The sequence below is a fragment of the Zootermopsis nevadensis genome, unplaced genomic scaffold, assembly GCF_977971745.1.
Source record: "Zootermopsis nevadensis isolate Lab colony 2312 unplaced genomic scaffold, Znev_1.0 Znev_ptg000005l, whole genome shotgun sequence".
In the NCBI taxonomy this organism is placed as follows: Eukaryota; Metazoa; Arthropoda; class Insecta; order Blattodea; family Termopsidae; genus Zootermopsis; species Zootermopsis nevadensis.
In genome coordinates, this window is record NW_028259137.1 from 1,797,857 (window position 1) to 1,816,890 (window position 19,034).

The window sequence follows — 19,034 nt, forward strand, 5'->3', positions numbered from 1 at the left end:
TCCCTAATTGGTGGTGTTCGTGTAGGCTACTTGTACAGTACGCGACTGTAATCTTGAGACTTGCAAGGAATGCAGGTAGTCCGTAGTTTTAAAGGCAAGTCTCAAGATTACAGTCGTGGACTGTAGTATATATCCAAGTCCTACCATGTCATATCCACACTTAAAGTCATCAAAGAGAATATAACCCTCTTGGTCTACGTTGTCATATACGAGAACATCTCTTGTTGTAGATACGTCAAATATGATTCTGCAAGTCAGTGTTTACGTCTTATTTCTGTGCTAATGGAAATTTTTTCTACGTAAATGAGCTTAGTAAATGGTGGCCATTCTTCGTTTATATTAAACGTTGGTGCTTTTGCACAAATTTGTATTTTTATTTGTATCTGTTGAGTGTTTTTATGGTCAGTGGAGTGAGTAGTTGGCAGTTAGCGCATGTTTTCCCGCGGTTGGTTAATCATGTCATTTCTGTTTGCGCGTGGATCCGTTGTAAGGCTTCATCTTTCACTGTACTGTGTGTCTTCTACGATTTCCCAGTTGGTTTTGTTTCTTCTTTGAAACTTCCGTGTATAAACGTAGGTCGTGTTTCTTCCTCTATTTTCCTCCTCTCATGATATCCGTACTGTTCCTGTTCTTCGCTTGTATTATTCGAGCTCAGAAGTGACTCGACCTTGAAACAATGACGTCACTCCAAATACTGTCGTATAAAAAACAGCACCTTACTAATAATTTTCTGATTGTTGTAGCAGTCTGCATGATATTTTTTGGTCGTAAATCAGTGACCCGACTAAAATGCTACACTCCTTTTTGATATAAAATCATAAAAATATAAGAATAAGACATAACACTAAAATGTAAGAACATTTATGAGGGGCTGAAAGTCAGCTGATTATATACCGCGTAGAGCGCCTGCGCAGATTGATACTTCTGTTTGAAGGTCAAGCCAATTATCCGCTGCGTTGTCTGAGTCCACTGAAATGGCTGTTTTTTTTAACTGTCTTCCTGTTTTATGGCTCACTTCGATGTGGTCCTTCAGACACACCTGCCTTCTGTATGTTTTCGATCCGTCGTTCGTTTGACCAATCACAATGTTCATCTTTCTCCTTTTTAACTTGTGGTTCGTAAGTCACGTGTCTTCTACTGTTTGATATTTCGTCTCAACGTCTCAGTTCGTGTGTTAAGTGTTGACGTATCACCTCGCTGCAAAGTAAACGGGTCTCGTTTTCACTAATTGTCTTTCGTTACAGTCCTACCGGAGAATACTTTTGACGGTACAAGTGCGTTCATTTTCATTTTGATTTCACGGATACCGTTTACATGGGAAAGATGTTTCCTTTTCGTCGTGCATCTGTTATTGTGTATTTGCAAGGAAATGTTGAATACCTCGATTGTGACTGTTTCAGCCAGTGTAATTGTTATTTTTATTTATGATTCATCACAAAGGCGAAAGTAAGTCTTGCCAGAAGTTGAGATGTTTTCAGTGCAGTGTCTGATTATTAAATAGGGCACACAATTTTTCTATCACTGTGAAAGAAATTAAATTAAAGTTAACTTAATATCAATGAATAATATGCATAATATGATTTAAGTGATTAAATCTTACAACAAACGCAAAGTAATAAACCTATTTGTAATATTTCACCAGAAGGGGGAAAATAGTAGGTAAAATGTATGTATTTTGCGGAATATATTGGAATTTTAACAAAGATTAAGAACACTACTTTGAAAGTTATGACAACACAATTAAACCCAACTCTAAAACAAATATACAACACGATAAATAGAAGTGGTATTTATAGATTAAATTTTTTTAAATTGTGGTCATATTTACATAGGCCAAACACGAAAATATTTCACGTCTAGATCATATAAGGGATATAAAACAATCAGGAAAAATCACGATACGCGCAGCTCACACTTGAACACAACCATGTTTATGACGGGACACAATTCGTGATGGACATATTAAAAATCTAGCGCAAGGATAAAGAATTATAAGTATTGGAATTATTTTAAATTTACAAACTTGCTGGAAGCCAACCATTATTAAACGAGCCATATGCCACCGACTTTAATATGTTGTTTAATATAATCATAGACGACGACAAATATACGCTGACTCGAAGGAATGTTGGTACAACTGATAAGTAGTAAACAAATGAATACGCGTACAAGACATCCGATTCGCCAGTGCTGCTGGATCGCTTGTGATGTGAACACAACGAGAAACGAAGTTAGTCAAGAATTGGTGACTGAACATTAATAAATATATGTGTTTTGAGTAGTGAGGCATAGCATTACAAAGTGAACAGTGATTAATGGACCACAGCGGAATGGAACACAAGGTAGGCACCAAAAATGGCGTTGTACGACAGCTAAGGAAGTCTCTGTGACGTAGGTGGCTTGGCAGACATGTGCGCATGCGTAATCCGAATGCAAAACACTAGTTGTTAGTATAAAGATATTTCTCATACGTCTGCTGCTTTACGCTGTCCTTAGTATTGTTATTAATTAATTAATTTTATTATTACTGACAATTTTATAACTTCTAGTGTGTTAAAGTATTAGCAGTAAAATGCACATCAAATTACAGCAAGCACCACGATTTTCGGTGTCTTAGTAGTGCTGACGTGACCTATCAGCTCGCATACGTCACAAGGACTAGCTTAACTCTCGCGGACATTTGCAACACAGCACAAACGGGGCAAGTCAAATTGAGGAATGACATATAATTAGGCTGTAGCATGCTGAAGTGTTAAAAAAAGTGTTTTTATTTTTTTGAAGAATTTTAAAAAAAGTTTTAATGTTTCTGCAGTTGATAGTGAAGTCTGTTCAATAAATTTGTCATCTGTAGGCCTGTCGTAATCTGAAGAGCCTTCTTCTGGACTCTACCTTGAGTCTTTTGATCTAGTCTGCATCATCACACTCTGTTTCTTCGATAGCCATCGTAATATTTTCCCCTAGTGGTCTTTCCCCCCAGGTGCCCCGACTAAAATTTTGTATGTATGTCGTGTTTCTACCGTGCGTCGTACGTCTCACGTTTGTCTTATTATCCTAGTACAAATCATGAAGTTACTAATATCGTACAGTTTTCAGTGTCCTCATTCTAGGTCCAAATATTATTATTACTTTTATGGATAGGCCGACGAAACCCGCCAGGGGTTTCATATTCGGACAGCGATGTTTATGATCGCTGAGAACTACATCATACGGATTTCAGAATTGTGAGTTCATAAATTGTATCTACATACCATATACGTGATATTAAAATATGTTGACCGTTGTCGACATTTTTAATCTATGATAGGCCTGCGTATATTGGACTATTACTATTCTCATATTATTTTAACATAATTAAATGTATTTTCACAGGAGGGCACTGAATTTTGAACTAAGGCCGGATAGACATGGCAGAATGATTTTTATTTTATTTATTCTAATATTTCAAGGTCATGCTCTAGTTTTGAAAATTTACGTTTTATCATTTACGTGTAAAATTAGGATTTATGACATCAGTTGCTTAAGCAGTGTACTTATAAATTACACATTTGTTATTGTTTAATAGGCTATTTGCCGAGACTTACGTCACTCATCAGTGATTAACTAACATGGGAATAACTCAGGGTATTGTCCCTGCCCTTGCCGGTAAAAAGCCCTGAGGAATTACGATAGATGGGCTCTGAACTGAACCCGGGACTTCTCGAATAAGAAGCAGAATTATAATCCTCTCATTTGGTCTCCGGCTGACTCACACAGAGACATGTTAATCGTATGCGCTTGTGAATAAAATATTTCCTTATTGTTGTGTAGTACACTATTATTAATTTATATAAAATTTATAAACGATTAATTATTATTAACGACTGTCTTCACTTTCAAAGGGATGTTAGATACAAAATAAGTTTCGCAAAAATTGTGTAAGCGTAATTAGAAAATTGTGTATCCCAGCCTACGCATAGGTGTGTCCTGTACAGAGATTCGAATCGGTAACCTCCGGAATACAAGTCAAACGCGGTATCGATTTCCTGAAATGCTCGAAATGTCTCTTAAGATCTTGCATAACTTGATGTATAACCAAAGATTATGATATTGTTACTACCAACACATGACGAATAATTCTCTGCGGTGGTGACGTGCTATATTCTCCTCAGTAACACTTTGATCCTGGGAGCTGCTGAAGGGAAGCGGGATGACCAATCAGCAATCACCGTGAACCTCGCTAAGGTTTACCTCCCATTAAACTGGCAGGCAACTTATTATTTGCGTGTTTGTTTATTGGTTGTTATAAGATACGTTTTGTTACAGAAATGAGGGTAAAAAGTATTTATTTCACCGCCACGGTGGTCTAGCGGTCAGAACGCTGGCCTTGTAATCCTGGGGTCTCGGGTTCGATTCCCGGCGGTGCCCGAATTTATAACTTGTGTTGGAGAAGGCCGTGGTCTAGGCAACACGGAGTTTTCCTCCGGGGGCTTCCCCGGTTTCTCCGTGGCATCCCAACAATTACTCCATTCACACACAGAAGAAGGCAATGGCAAACCACTTCTGGATCATCTGCCAAGAACGTATATGAACAGGTCCCAGTCCGAGAAAAGGATGGAAGGATCCTGTTCATATGGACCGGTCGTCAGACAGAACACTAAATAATAATAAGATGAGGTGGTCTAGCGGTCAGAACGCTGGCCTTGTAATCCTGGGTTCCCGGGTTCGAATCCCGGCGGTGCCCGAATTTATAACTTGTGTTGAGCAAGGCCGTGGTCTAGGCAACACGGAGTTTTCCTCCGGGGGCTTCCCCGGTTTCTCCGTGGCATCCCAACAATTACTCCATTCACACACAGAAGAAGGCAATGGCAAACCACTTCTGGATCATCTGCCAAGAACGTATATGAACAGGTCCCAGTCCGAGAAAAGGATGGAAGGATCCTGTTCATATGGACCGGTCGTCAGACAGAACACTAAATAATAATAAGATGAGGTGGTCTAGCGGTCAGAACGCTGGCCTTGTAATCCTGGGTTCCCGGGTTCGAATCCCGGCGGTGCCCGAATTTATAACTTGTGTTGGGCAAGGCCGTGGAGTTTTCGTCCGAGGCTTCCCCCATTTCTCCCTGGCATCCATTCACACACAGAAGAAGGCAATGGCAAACCACTTCTGGATCATCTGCCAAGAACGTATATGAACAGGTCCCAGTCCGAGAAAAGGATGGAAGGATCCTGTTCATATGGACCTGGCGTCAGACAGAACACTAAATAAATAAATATATAGCTGCGAAAACTTCTTCTTGTAGCAAAGAATACTCCTCTGTACGTGTAAGGACCAGTAGGCCGTATGCTGTCAGCATCAGGATCTATCAAGTTACCAGTTCTTCGACCGTATATTACAAAAAAAAAATACGTATTGGAAATTAGTAAAGAATGTAAAAAATCTCGAGTAATTAAAATATTTTAAGAAGAACAAGCCTATATCACGTTCACTGTTGGTGATCGTAAATATGTCCGAAGTGTTTGTAGACCAAGGTCTCGAAAAGAACAAGCTGATATATGAACAAGAGATCTCAGTTAAGGTATTTTGAAAAAAAGATTATTATTATTATTTTGGTCTATTTAAAATTACATTTTAAATTTTAGTCTACACACCCGATGGTCAATTTCTTTCTGTAAACCAATGACTTTAAATGTATTATGTTAGGTTCAAGTCTCGACGAGGTTAATGCCAGAATATTTCATTTGTGTGAGTCATGACGTTTTTAATTTTAATTTCTGTATTCTCATATTCCATTTACTGTTGTAATGGCCATATTGAAAACAGCAAAACGAGCAGTATTTCGTATATTTTTGCGTAGTTCTTTTTCGTATGTTTACGTTTTGATAACACCAGATTTCTCTCCTGCTTTGATTTGGCCGAGGTGGATAGAATTCGTCTCTCTTAAAGTTGTGAGGTAAAAGAGACCTTCCATGACAACAGAAGATAGGAAAGTAAGGTAAATATTATCTTTTCTTATCTCTACATACTGATGCTGACCACACAAGACTTTGTTCTGGCCACATCTCAGTAAGCCTTTAAAAAAATCTGCTCTCACCTTATCTCCTCCGCTCCGAAATCCATCATGGATATTGTATATTATGACTAAGATCAGTGGTTATCTAGTTTGTGAGGACGCTAAAATCTCTGGCTAAAGAACTCGTTCTGTTAAACGTGCAGTCGCCTTCTTAGGGGCATAGTAAAGGATGGTACGTTTTTTTGTATGTGTCAGTATGGAAAGTTACGTGTTAATATATTACATATATATATATATATATCTAACATATATTCGTGAAAAGAGAATTTAATTTTAAAAAAAATATTTCTGTAAGTTTAAGCAAGAATGAAAAACAGAAGACTTGGAGATGTGACTCAAATGTTTCTAAATACAAATATTCTGACTTAATGCCAAGGGAAATTTTGTTAAACCGATCGTAATGTTTGTGATGTCTTTGCCCGCAAGGAACTGATGTGTGTTTCGTGTTACTTTGTACTGCGTTCTGCAGTGATTTCGAATCGTTGGCCAGCTCCGCTAATGCCCGCGGGTTCATCGTTGCAGAATATGCCTCAGTGAAGGCTTTGATGCAAAAAGGAGATATATATATATATATATATATATATATATATATATATATAAAATGGTTAACTCATATTACTGTTTATTAAAATCACAGAAATAATAACCGGTGGTGTAGGAGACGGAAAAATCTGTGTACTGGTAAATTTAATAAAAATAAACAAACAAAAATGTATATTCAATACTGGTAGGCTACTTAATACTTAAAACAAATATTATCTCTCGTGAGAAAAATATACAATGTTTATTATGTCTATTTAGTCTGTTTTAGGGTTTGGTTTTGGGAGAGGCCAAATGACGTAATAGGTAAACGTTGAAGGATTGTAAGAAATACTTAAAATTTTAACACCTCATACTAAAATTAGTCTTCATTTTAAATTATTTTCGAGGTAGCCGTTGTAAAGCACCACTCCTCCATCGATACCTGTATGAATTAATCGATTCCAGTACTCGAGATGGAAATCGAAAGTAACGAGTTGCCGCCATTTTACTTCTCTGACGTCATGCTTACTTGTTAGGCCGGATAAATGACAGAGTTCTTAATAAAGTATAACAACTCAAACACACAATTATGCCTGAAAAGTCGGCAGTTACTGAATTAAGAATTGTCTCTTTTGAGGAAACCATAGTTCGTACTCTTTACCTGATATTATCAACATAATTAAATAAACGAGAATTAGATTAACAGGTTTCTGTGGTGCGTATGGGGAAATAGCAAATTCGTACAAAATTTTGTTTATAGAGAATTAAAGGAGTCCACTTGGTAGACCAGGGCGTAGATGGGAGGGTACTGTTAAAGTGAATTTTAGGAAAACTTTTTTTTTTGGATGAGGATTGGGTTCGTCTGAATCTGAATTGATACCCTCGTGAACAGGGCAATTAACCTTCGGATTTTAAGAAACGTTTATGCTCTGTGGAGTTGGTTGTAATCATGACTACACTTGCATATAGCAGATGTGACTTTATTCCTAGACCATAAATGAAATGTTAAGGAACTTAAAACGTATTTCCATTGACAGCAGCATGAAATATCTCCCCAAATGTTAATAAATTAGATACACGACACCCCACATCATTCTACGACACAGCAAAATGCATATGTTACATAACATCTAGTGAAATTAAAATTTCTATTTACAGAGAAAACACCCGGACTCACCAGGCTGTGATAAAAATATTTTTAAAACAATCTGATAGAAGTTTTTGTAATTTCAATTTTTTAACCGTTTTAACAGAATTAAAAACTGTTTAATGTATAATTATAATTATTTCTGAACAACGGGAGGAGATCCTTAGTGCACTGACGTAGAAGAGAGAATTTAACCTGATGATGAACACGTCGGTTCGAAATTTGTTGTTCAAGAGAGCAGACAGTGGAGAGATTGTGTGAAATTTGATGGAGAACAGAAAATAGTAGTCAACAAACCACACCATGATGATACTTTACAGAACTGTTAAGGAAGTCTGGAAAGAGATGTGCTGGTTTACGACGTCGTGTGTTGTCTCGGATTGTTACCGACGTCTGGTAAAAGCGCTGTCACTTCCGAGGTCAAAGGTTACTCCTTAACTTTGGCTGGTCGCAACGGAATCCAGGTTTTGTCCACCGTCAAGCTTCAAATTCACAAATTTTTAGAGAGACTCAGGTTTAAAATTTGTATCTTAAGTGCGTCATGTTTGTGTTGAATCAAATACATATATTTATTTTCACAGTCTATACACAAACTTATTTAAAATAATGTTGTTAAAATATTATAACATTTACAGCATAATAACACTTGGAAATTAATTCCACAGATAATGAACGTCTAAATACAGACACCAGATCATTATGAAGACGGAAAATTCTACAAACATACTAAAAGATCAATAAATGCAATGCATCAAAATGTATAATAGTTTTTAAAATAATATAGATTGATAAACCTGAAGATGATGTCATAAAACATCGAAACATGTCGTTCAAAAATAAAAGCGCTGAATAATGTAATGTCGTACTACGATAAAGGAGCACCATAAATATAACATAATATACTTTATACTGTAAATGTTATAATATTTTAACAACATTATTTTAAATAAGTTTGTGTATAGACTGTGAAAATAAATATATGTATCAGGTTTAAAAGTTTAGAATTGTTATAAAGTTTTAAAGGAAACTATCAATGTTCAGTTTTAAAATGTTTGGCTTTAAGCGTTATGTTACATTTGCTAATAGTATAATATTATTCTCACATTTGATATTGTAATACTGTTTCGGCTAATGTTACATTTCGTTGGGGTTTGTTCTCAAAGCGTAGGGTTCAAATCTCGGTCACACTACACTTTAAATTCTTTGTGATCATAGTATTCTGCTTTATAAATCGCACTTAAATAAACAAAGAATCAAGAAGCATATTTGTGATAGATCAATTTGTTATTTAACGATGTTGTTACTACAGAATGACAGTTAATTAAGAATTTGGAAGGAGGCGAAAATGTCATATTTTAAGGCATATTTGTGGGATTTGCAAATCATGATATTTTTTAGTCAGGGTAGCATTTAGGCAGAGATTAGTGTTAGGCCAATTCTAAAAAAAATATATTTGATTGTTATCTCTGCCCCAGGCTTAGACACGAATCTTAAATAAAAATGTGTACAATTTTTGATCAACAAATCTTGCATAGAGACGAGCTACACAGTGTGGTTCGTTCTTAATCTTGACGAAACTTGTGAAATATACTCGACTCAACCACACGATCTGCTAACACAGCGTTATCTCTCATTGTGGGCCCTTTCGCCCATCGCTGAGATCAATATTATGATTTATTTTTCAGTTCTGACTGTTTATGTGTTCCGACCTAACTCTCCTTTTTCCAAACCATTCGTCTTCCGATATGGATGGTGCGTTTCACAAAGTGGACACACTAGAGTTGGAGCGCTGGTGTGGGTCCCACTACCTAATCTGTTTTCTCTTCATACATAATTCATATGACCACTCAGCTCAAGCCATCCTTGTAGTGGAGCGTATAAGATTCGATCAGAGTTACCAACCACGTCCAGACTTACCAAAAAAACAAAACATGAACAAATACTTCTTTTAAGATAACAAAGCAGGAAGAAAGAATGATTCTCCGTTTATTCAAGGTAACTGTCTGAAATATTTATATTGAATACTGGTATAGTATTCAGAAGGTCTCGGGTTTAATTCCGATATTTGCCACTAGCATAAAAGACTGAGACAATAGCGAAAAATTTGACATCCAATCACGTCAAAGAGGGAAAATGTTGTTTTAATATAATAATAATAATGCAAAGAGTTGCTTGTGTAAACTTTTGATGTCCGTAAGGATTTTATATAAAATATCAAAATTACAAAATTATAGACTTATGTGATTACTAAACGTAGGCTATAATAAATAAAAGTTTACAAATTATCTGATATGATAATATTAAAAAAACGAAACGGATTCAGACCTGAAGATCCTGTATAGATAATGTGTTCACAATAAAACATGTTAGTGGGGAAATAAGATATTTTGAAAAATCCCTGGACAGAGTAAATCGATTCAATCGATAGAAAGAACAGATTACATAAAATACGTAATAAAATTAATACAGAGCCTCTAAGACAATAAGATATTATGTTAAATATAAGCATGAACAGGGGAGAATAAATAATGAATCAAGTTGTAAGACAAGGCTGTAGTGTCTCATCTAGTCTATATAATATGTATATATATATATATATATATATATATATATAATATAGACGACCTCATTAGGAATTGGAATGATAAAATAAAAATAGGAATAAAATTGAAACGTCAGTATATAAACACATTATATATCGATGACGACCGAATATTAATTCAATACAAAGAGGATAATGTCCAGCAGTGTTTATAAACATTAAACAAAATAGGCAAAGAACATAATTTAATTTTTTTTAATAAAGATAATTAAAGCTATGGCATTCAAGGACAAGTTTCCAATTACGACTAAAGTAATTATTGATAATTGTATTTGAGAACAAGTATCTCATTTCATTTACTTGGGTAATGAAATAACATACATGCAAAAAATGTATATCTTAATACATTGAGCAGTATGTGTGTTACACTGAGAAGGACTTTGAAAAGCTAAACAAGAAAAGTAACTCAAATGAAATGTTATGAAGTAATGGCACTTCGAGTTCTGCTATATGGATGTTGAAACTTGGACTATTAAAACAAAAGATATGAATAAAATTTAAGTAACAGAAATTAGATACCTAAAATTGGTTGAGGGTTGCATTAAGTTGGATCATATTAAAAACGAAGATATTAGAAGACAATTATATAAAATCTAAAAAAAATTACAGGAACAAATTTATAGATCGCTTAGACAGAATGCCAGACGAAAGTATACCAAAATAAATTTTAAAATACAAACCTAAATTACGCCGCGTACAAGGGAGACCGTGGAAAAGATGTAACGGGCGAAATCGGAAGAGGATTTAGCCTAATCCCTGAAATTAAGAGTGTCATAAGAAACCCAGGTTATTTTTAAACCAATTCAAAAGTGTTAGATGAAATCCGACTTTTTATATGAATGTCGTTCCTCGAATATCTTGAAGTAAAAGCAGAGAAATTCTTGAGAGCTATGTAATTTCTCGAGTTTTAGAAAAAAATCACTGCCATTGGCTTATTATCATGTTAACAAGAAACAGACGAACCCTCTTCGAACGCAATTTTTTTAAGATATGTTCCCACGTACGCCTATGTCTCCTTAAGTGATAGCAGAGAATCCTTTCAAATCGAAGACCTTTTGAGGTATATCGTAACGCGTCAGAGGTTATTTCACCCAACAGCCTCCCTCTCTCAATTGTATCCTGAAAACAGATTCCCTGCCGTTTATCTGCGTCTCAATATATCAGCTGATACCTTAACAGTATCCGGGGACCACGTTCTTCATCCGCAACCTAAGGATGTCTACCGTGATGATAAGTGATGGCAAGATCCATTCCAGGCCAGTTTATGCGAACACATCTCGAATGTCGACTGTAAAATTAAATAATTGACCAAATAACTCCATGAAGTATCTTTCTTGAAAAACTGAAAGGTCACTAACAGCCACTTTGGACGACACCAGAAAGTTCATTACCGTGTTTAAAAAAACCCCGCTATATCCAAGGAAGTACAAGCCACGGTGGTCTAGCGGTTAGAACGCTGGCCTTGTAATCCTGGGGTCTCGGGTTCGACTCCCGGCGGTGCCCGAATTTATAACTTGTGTTGGGCAAGGCCGTGGTCTAGGCAACACGGAGTTTTCCTCCGGGGGCCTCTTCCCCGGTTTCTCCGTGGCATCCCAACAATTACTCCATTCACACACAGAAGAAGGCAATGGCAAACCACTTCTGGATCATCTGCCAAGAACGTACGAGGTGCGATCGGAAAGTTTCAAGACTGTGTCAATAGAGGGCGAACCGGATGTAGTACGAGCTTCTACCGCTAGGGGGTGCGGCCTACATTCATAGTGAATCAGTGTGCCAGCCGGCATCATGGAATTAGCATTTGTTTCTTAGTTAGGGGCGTTTTGGTAGTGCATTACACCGACCCTCCTGCGATTTCGGAATGGCGTGTGCATCAAATTTTGCCAAAGACTCGCCAAAACGGCTACGGAAACCTATGAAATGCTAAAGCAAGCATTTGGGGAGTCCGCAATGGGTCGTGCACAAACTTTTGTGTGGCATTCACGTTTTAAAAATGTCCGAACCTCTGTCGATGATGACGAGCGTTCTGGACGACCATCTTCCAGGGATGCTTCCAGGCTTGGCAGCGGCGCTGGGATCGTTGTGTTCACTCCCAGGGGAACTACGTCGAGGGTGATGGATGAATTTAATACCTGAGATAAGTGTACGGGTTTTTATAGACGCAGTCTTGAAACTTTCCGATCGCACCTCGTATATGAACAGGTCCCAGTCCGAGAAAAGGATGGAAGGATCCTGTTCATATGGACCTGTCGTCAGACAGAACACTAAATAAATAAATAAATATATCCAAGGAGCTGTGTAAAAATTGTTAACATACTGGCTTTTGTAGTGAGAAGTTGTTCGTATCCCGCCCCAACTCATGCTACGTCTCAATCAGTATATTTCCAACTAGTCTGTATAAGTGAAAGTCTTCATCTGCTACCAGAGGACACGCCATGCAGTGATGACAAATGACCCACTGAGTAATAAAACATCCATTTCAGGTAAATTTTATTTAAATACATCACGAAAGACGAGAGACAAATTGAGTTATGTTTCTTAATCCTCAACCAGAATGTGATTTGCATCTGGTGTATCCAATATACGACGATGCAAGGTCAATGCGTCTTTTAATCTGAAGCTAAGAGAAACAACTATTGATTACTAAGTTTATAATTGCATAGTTTTTGTAGTGATTGAATTCAATGGAGTATTAACGGATAATTACCCGCGTTAGGTGGTCGTAAAAACCGACGTTTCGATAACAGTACTGGTCCTCACCAAGGCTTCTCAGATATATCAGATCCCTGATAATTAGGACCAAGACTACTCTCGAAACGTCGGTTTTTTACGGCTGATTTACCTTAAAGACTTTATTGGATATGCAAAAACTCTTCACTTTATATAAAAAAGTGTCTGTACCAAAGATGAGCGGTTTCATGAGGATAATGCACAGTTTTATACAATACTGAACTTTATGCATTACAATAGCAAAGTTAGTTGAATTTTTACATAGTCATTTGTTCGCTTCCGATATCGTTGCAACTTGAATAAATCTTTGTCCCGAATGTGTGGTTTTGCTTCAACTGAATGTCTTCTAGCGTATTTGTTTTGTATTCTTCAGTCATTCAATAGGGATTGTATTTGAATAGAACGATCGTTAAGCACATCCTTTTTTTAAGGGTGCCCAAGGTGTGATCATATATTCAGTATTTGTGACAAATCTCGTGCATATAAACTTATTTCTTTAAAATAAATGGATACGTTTATTTCTTACTGGGTTTCTAGTCAATTCAAATGACCTAACTCTACGCAGATATTAATGCATGAGTTACCAAAATTAATTTTAAAAATAAATACTATAATCGTATCTAACCTAATATTAGGTAGTAGAATTTTATTTAAGTAGGATGTATTTGTCATATTACTCTAACGCTGACACAAGGGCCCCGTTTCGTTTTAACGGGATTCTAAGAGCGAGGTGAAGCTGGTGTTAACGAAACCATAATAATTATCAATTATATCAGTAAAATCATATCTGCATCATTAAATCCATATTAATATTATCCTCAAATCCGTATCTGCATTGTGATTTACACAATATATAATTATAAAGCGCATTTTGATTAGGAAAATTTAAAAACAAAGTATTTTAAAATTTGTATCTTATATGCGTCATGTTCCTCGTTTACTATTTTTAATAGATATTTATACGATTATTTATTTATTTCCTATGTCAATTCATACTCATTCCAAGAAAATAATTAAACATTAATTCCACAGATAAATATAACGTCTGACTACAATAAACAACTTACCATGAAAATGGAAAGCTACAAACAGAACTACGGATCATTATAATATATTGCATCAAATATCTAATAGTTTTTAAAATATTTTAAATTAATAAAAACCTGAAGACGACGGTATTACCCGTCGAAACATGTCGTTTTAATAAAAGCGCTAAAAAAATATAATGTAAAATCGTATTTACGATTAAGAGCGCTAATATAATATTTTACACAATAAAATGTTTTAATATTATATAATTTTTACAACACCAATAAACTTCAAACGTTTGTGTATAGACTGTACAAAATAAATACAAATATATTTTAAAATTAATATTAATGTAAGTGAGACAAGGTAGACTTCGTGTGTACGTCGTATATTGTTATGGAAGTGGCTTTTGTACGAAAGTGGCGTACATTCTGGGCACAGGCAGATTTTTATCGTAGATTTTCAAGTAGTATTCTCATCCTCACCAGAAACAGTCACAATAAGAGTGAAATTCTCTCAGCTTGAGAAAAGTGTATAGTTCTACCATAATTGCATATTCCATATGCATGTCTTATAATAATTAAATACTTATATGGGTAATACGGAATAGATAAATCGATAGACCGTTGATAGTAGGTTTTTTTAAAAACATCTTTTCTGTTAAATGTTGATAACATTCTAATTTTAAATTCTATTCAGCTTTTTGCAAATATAATTTAAATATTAGGCATATATTATATGAAGACTTGTTTTACAGAAGTTTCGAATTGGATCCTATATACAGATAACCACTTCTCATCATTATCCGGACAAGTCTTGTAATAGTTCTATCCTTCATATTTTATTAAGTTTTAATACTATTTTTTAAGTTTTGAAATCAGATTATAGCCTCGACAAGAAGAGACCTACGAACCGACGATTAATTATTATCGGTACAGCTTTGAAAACGAGAATTTTGTAAAAATATTTTTGGCAAAACTTTTCTCAATTTCCAGTTTGATAGAAAAAGTAGGATTACGTTTAAGGTTGATAAAAGAATGTGTCTGTCTTCTGAGTTGAAGAGCCGTGTAGTCTGATGGAAGATTACTGACGTTTGAGAGGTCCCTTCTGCCTCTATCATCCTATCGCCCTGATGATGGCAGTAGCAAGGACCTCTGAAACGTCAGTAATCTTCTATCAGACTACACCCAGAAGACAGACATCTATGAAGACTTCGCATTTAACCAATTTTCTTATATTTTGAATTTTCTCGTATTGTCCGTCATTGTTTATTCCCAGAAGAATGTTGAATACCCCGACTGTGATGGTATGTTTTAGCCGATAGAAGTGTCATTTACATTTGTGTTCCATGGCACTGAAGTGAGTGAGAAGTAGTTTTCCCATGTGGTGAGAAAATTCAATTGACCGCGTTCTGCCATACTTGTGGCGTGTTTTCGGTCTGTTGGGACTTAGTTCGAAGTGCATTCGTGAGGACAGCATTCAACTACTCTTCTTAGAATCTGTCTTCGAACTTCCTACTCTGCCAAGACATTGTTATTACCGCCATAAAATCAAGGATTGTAAGGTGGTATGGGTATGTAGCACGCGTGGCAGACATTATAATTTCGTACGCAGTTGTCGTAAGAATTTATGGTGAGTCTCACGTATAAATGGGAGAATATTATTAAAACCAGTCTTAAAGAAATGGGATTATGGGCTGTGTGAAATGGGTTAATCTATTCACAGGGTCTAATTTTGTATTTATTAATACAGTTATTAACATTTAGGTTTCACTTTACTAAGTGAGTGGCTTATAGCTGAGTTGTAACATTTCCTTTAGGGTAAAAAAAAATAATATGTGTAATTTTATGGCATTGATTGAGTGCAGTTGAGTTTATATGTGTTAGTATTTCGAGGTATAAGTCTCCTGGAAATTGTAGTTCTTTTAAGTTCCCAGTTAATGCTTAAGTTGATTAATAACTTCATTAATTGAGTTAAGAGTTCGAAGATGGCTGTATTCTGGGTTGTTGTACCGTGGAGTCTGGTAGAAATTTACCAGCTACACCGCGCTACAACCCAGAAGACGGTCATGTTCAAACTCACCGCTGTGAAAACCTCAAATATTATATTTAAGAGTTGTCGCCCTACAAGAAGAAAGAAGTTAATTCCAAATTTCGAAAGATTTTGGAGCACTATATTGATTCTCACTGCCTCGAAGGTCACAGAATTACGTATACAATGATATGCCTTGACGTTGTTAGATATCTGGTTATTCTCTGAAGCTACATTAGTGATTACACAGTGTCACTTTGACGTCGAAATAATTGATGTGTTTACTGGGCAACATATAAAATGTCACTTACGAAAGTTTTGTTATGACCAACTTCTGTTAAATTCGGTAACGATGAGATTTTACAAATTTTTAATTTTCGTCACGGACCAGCGTTCTAGAACTTTTCACCTAACTTATATCATAAAATTTATTGTTTATTTTGATTTTCTAACGCATTTTGAAACTTTACTTCTCGTTTATTTTTGATTATGTAGGCTTAATGCGTCGAAGGTTAGATTATCTTGTATACTATTCGTGTATGGTCTTTGATACTCGTTTCCACGTTTCACTATCGTATATTTTCACTGCTATACCAATTTAACATCTAACTTTTAATTTATACGCCTTCGTCTAAACAGTATTTCTGTATAGAATACAGAAAACACTCCATCAAATTGTACACTTATTTTCCCATCATTTTACACATAAATTTAGGTACCTGGACCTTTAATTTTTCCTAACATTAAAATTGTTTCTTCTACTGGATCATTATTTTATACTGAGCCCTCCCTTTAGAAGTAATTTCTATATGTTATAATTATAATAATATAATATCATTCCATTTTTCTTTGTTTGTGACAATTTTAAATATCTCTTTTTTCTAACAACACGTAACGGAGAGAACTGTGCATACATTAGGATTATTTTATCGTAATTAAACAACTTGCTAAAAGTAATTAATAAAATGTTCTCTGGTCAGCAGCCGCGTCACTTGGTTAAACTCTGTCGACGTTTCGAGGGCCATATGTGACTCGCTTTCGAAACGTCGACAGAGTTTAACCAAGTGACGCTGCTGCTGGCCCGAGAAGATTTTATTAATGACATCCTTCATGGAAACTTCACGTCATATGTTCTAAAATATGTTGAACGTAATAGTTGTGAGTGTCCATAGATATTTCAGATGGAAGAGAATGTTATTTCCTGTGTGTCGTTTATTAGATAATTCAAACGTAAATTTCGCTATGATTTGCACAGGTTTTCAAAAATTTCTTCACATATGACGGATTAATGGTTATATGAGAAACCACCCCCTCATTTTCTGCTCACAGACAGCGATTAGAATTTACGAAGTGTCGTAATAATGTATTCATCGTCACCTTTAGAGATTGGCTTATCTGAACTCCACCTGCAGAGACTGTGAATTGATTTCTACGCAGGTTGCAAAATTGAAACTCAGCTTAAGAGCTGTGATTGATTGCCTTTGAAGCGGTACGTTCCGTACCAGATCGTATCATTTCTGTACGCAACATGGAGTACACCTGCCATTAAGGAGGCCCTAACCTACGTTTGCAGAGATAGGCCTGTTATAGGTAAAACCAAAAGTACGTATACATTTTCAATGTTCTGCAAATTTTAACAATGTTATCAAACAATTTTCTCCAAATTATATTTTGGCGTAGATATAAAGTTAGACGTATTGTATAGGGGTTGGTCTAAACATTCTTGAGGAATTATTATTTCTTGCAAGGAAAGCAATTTGTGTGAAATGAACTCTTTAGGGAACCAAATTATGGGTTACGCTCAAGAATAAGAATGAAATTTCTACACATCACCAAATGATATTCAGAAGAATTCAAGAGGCAAGAGATAGTCTTGGTAAATTGTATATTTAAGAAGGGGTTATGAGAAATTTTCGTTGAAAAACCTGAAAAGAAAATAACGCTTTGAAGATTAAGAATTTTATTTTAAGTTAATTTAAAATTAACATCACAAAAAGGTAAAATGAGGGTAGAAATTGTTTTAAATTGGCTCAGAATAGCGTCCTGCTATCTTTCATGATAACAAATTAATCTTTGATTTGCATTAAGGACGGAATTTCTCGCCTCTTTGAGTAACTATGACTCACCAAAAAAAGACACCGTAACGTGATGTTGGTTATTATACAACAAATTTATAGACAAATAATTGTCGAAAACTCGTGCGCTAACGGGCATGTTACAGGCTGATACATTTTCTTCAGCGTAACACTTAAAAGTCGGGACCGAGTGGTTAACACATCTTATTCCGAAAGCCACGGGTTCAAATATTTGCCTGAAAATTGGATTTCCTGATCATATAGCTACCACAACGTAATGAAGTAATTTTTAAAGGAAATTCTGTCTAAACGAAACTTACATTATTTTAAACTCTAAAGAGAAGAACGTATTACGCAAGACTTCAGAAGGGAATGCGCCTTATTAATGTACGTTATTCTAAATATTAAACAATTGTGACTTACTCATACAGACCTTGTAATCAGTTTATGTTTCAATTTAACGTTGAACTAGTTAAAATGATGAATTTATTTTCAATATTTACAAAACCGTTCCCCACTTTATAATTATTTCAAATACCTAACGAAACTCTGTAGAAGAAATAACTGAACATTTCAGTTAAACTTTTATGTCACTGTACGAGGTGCGATCGGAAAGATTCCAGACTGTGTCAATATAGGGCGAACCGGATGTAGATTTCGGAATGGCGTGTACATCAAATTTTGCTAAAGACTCGCCAAAACGGCTACGGAAACCTATGAAATGCTAAAGCAAGCATTTGGATAGTCCGCAATGGGTCGTGCACAAACTTTTGTGTGGCATTCACGTTTTAAAAATGGCTGAACCTCTGTCGATGATGACGAGCGTTCTGGACGACCATCTTCGAGCACAA

General features: G+C 35.7%; 1 long non-coding RNA gene across 3 annotated transcripts in view; it reads left to right on the forward strand.

Annotated features, from left to right (window-relative positions):
• The first annotated feature begins 1,014 nt into the window (after positions 1 to 1,014).
• Positions 1,015 to 19,034, forward strand: part of LOC147874790 (uncharacterized) — a 246,716-nt gene continuing 228,696 nt past the window's right edge. For all 3 annotated transcript variants that reach the window (XR_015533747.1, XR_015533750.1, XR_015533748.1), the window contains exon 1: positions 1,015 to 2,342. This is a non-coding gene — a long non-coding RNA (uncharacterized LOC147874790). The remainder of the gene's footprint in view (positions 2,343 to 19,034) is intronic.